Source organism: Triticum urartu, chromosome 1 (genome assembly GCF_003073215.2).
Source record: "Triticum urartu cultivar G1812 chromosome 1, Tu2.1, whole genome shotgun sequence".
NCBI lineage: Eukaryota > Viridiplantae > Streptophyta > Magnoliopsida > Poales > Poaceae > Triticum > Triticum urartu.
In genome coordinates, this window is record NC_053022.1 from 537,262,558 (window position 1) to 537,265,293 (window position 2,736).

Here is a 2,736-nt window from a genome sequence, read left to right on the forward strand (position 1 = left end):
GCATATAGAAATTAAGAAGACCATGTGTAAAATGTTATTGGTCTTGATTACCGTGTGATGAGAAAAAAATCATTTTTTTGTACTTTAAAGTGCATCGAGAAGATAGAAAGTACATTACTTTATAGACAAATTTTATAGTTAAACTACATTCTTCACTGAACGAAAGGAGAACGGTACACCTACTATGACTATTCTGATAGTGTGCCATAGAGAACGAACGAGGAATTTAATAGCAAATTGATTGTGAACACGACTGACTAGTCTGACAGAGTATCAGCACAAACGAGGAATTTAATAGCAAATTGATTGTGAACACAACTGATTCTACAAATGAATAAACAAGGTTGCGCTACAGTATTAGGTTATGATACAATGCAATGGAAATGTACTACTAGTAACCAAAGAGATATCATGCAATATCATACTTGAGAAAGGTGTGACAGCTCCCGGGTGTCACTACACCCTCATGAACAGTAAATTACAAAAAATCTGAAAATTTGGGCAATAAAAAAGGATCAAACTTTTGATGTTCTTTCAAATTTTCAGGCAGAAATAACATTCGAGGAGGACTCACCAAAAAAAAATTACTGCTCCAAACTGCACATAAATTTTGAACACTGATTTTGTTTTTTTAGGTTAGGGATCCTCAAATTTTATTTGAGGCTGAAACTTTGCAAGAACGTCAAATGTTTGATCATGTTTGATGTTCCAAAGTTTCAGATTTTTTTGATTTTGTTTTCAAATTTCTTGAAAAAAAATTCATAGCGGTCGGAGTGTGTAGGGGGCACCCGGGTGTTGAAAGTTATGTCTCTGATACTGCTATAGTGTGCTAACCACTGTAAGAGACCTTACTAATCCATCTTTTTCTGTCGGCTATACTGCGCTATCGGCTATAGTCTGCTAACCATTGTTTTTCTTTTTGGTTCATACGATATGGCACTGCACAATTAAAGATGGCATATCTAAATAGTCTAAACAAGGTTTTTTTCCGTGATGATACTCTATTAGACTAGTCTAAACAAGGTTGCACCACAGTATACTAGGTTATGATACAATGCAATGGAAATGTACTAGTAACGAAAGTGATGTGATATCATGCAATATGATACTGCTACAGGGTACTAACCACTGTAAGAGACCTTACTAATGCATCTCTTTCTGTCGCCATATTTTTCATATCAACTATCGTTTCCAAGATTACAACACCCTACTTACAACCTAGGCCGCTGCTTGAACATATAATTAATCGGTTCAGCGAGGTTATAACCGGAAAACGTGCCACACCACCCGCCAGTATAAAAGCATACCCGAACTTACCATACGATCATAGTACATAGAGCATCTCTGCTTGTCATTTCGAGGCGACAGAGGAGCGATATCGAGGTGCCTTCCATGGACGATCAACTCTGTCCGCCTTCCTCTTTCCTTCCACCCACGTCGTCCTCCCAATTTTGCACCGTGGGCCATCAGGTACTCGAGTTCGTGTCCCAGGATCTTCCCGAACAATGGCTGTTCCACGACGGCATGATGTCCAAGAACGTGGACGGGGAGCTGTGGCCTATGGGGAGCACGCTCCCCCGTAGCCCTCAGCTCTCCGAGCTGCCGCCGCCGAGCCTCCTGCTTGCAAATCCGCAGTGCCATGCGAAGCGGCGAGGCCGGAAACCCGGGCCACGCTCTGACGGTCGCCACAGCGTCGGCCATATGCAGGCCGAGCGGCAGCGCCGCGACAAACTGAACCGTCGATTTTGCGACCCCCGCGCTGTCGTCCCCAACGTGTCCCGTATGGACAAGGCATCACTCCTGGCTGACGCCGCCACCTACATCGCGGAGCTGCGCTCCCGCGTAGCGTCCCTCGAGGAGGAGACCAACAAGGCATTGGAGGAAAGCCCAACGGCCGCTTCTCGCGGTGGTCCGGCTTCCAAGTTCCTGCAGGTGGATGAAACGGTGGAGGTGCGGATGATGGGACGTGACGCGGCCGCGGTGGTATGACCACCGCGGCCAGCCACGCTCCGGCGCGGCTGATGGGCGCGCTCCAGTCGCTGGACCTGCAGGTGCAGCATGGATGCCTTAGCCGCGTCCAAGGCGTGACCATGCAGGACGTCCTCGTGGACGTGCCAGCCTCGGTGGAGGACGCCGACGGCATCCGCTCGGCGCTGCTCCAGGCGCTGCAGGACAGCGCCTAGCCGCTAGCCGGCCGGAGCATTGATCGTGATAATGAAGCAGATGGAGTGGACGTCTATGACATCGTTCCTAATTTGGTTTCCTGATGTTATACATGAAATATATTGCATATTATCAACGTAGACGGTGTAGTCACGGAACGCGGATTTCCTGTATGTACGTAGCGTACGTCGCCCCATCCACCTTATAGTATTGGTATTGCTTGTATTCTATCCTACTATAATGACGTGATTTAAATACCTGAGAAGTGATTCTCCATGCTTTGTCAAATATACGTGTTTTTTTATTCACGGGAATGCCACTTGACGCACTCTATTGCACAAGGAAAATAACTTTGCAGTCCCGGAAAATACAGAGTTTGAATGATAAGAAATCTAGCAATCTTGTGTGCCACGTTTTTAGCATCCCTCAGACGGTGTTGTATCTTAATCATGCCAATTCGATTCAGGAGTTTTTCCTTGACTCCAAGCGATAGTCTAACTTTTTTAGAAAAGGAGGATGACCCCCAGTCTCTGTATTTGGATGATGCATACGGCCACTTTATTAATTATTCTC

General features: G+C 45.9%; 1 pseudogene; it reads left to right on the forward strand.

Moving 5' to 3' along the window:
- Nucleotides 1-1,392: 1,392 nt before the first annotated feature.
- LOC125538011 lies at nucleotides 1,393-2,183 on the forward strand (annotated as a pseudogene).
- Nucleotides 2,184-2,736: the final 553 nt, after the last annotated feature.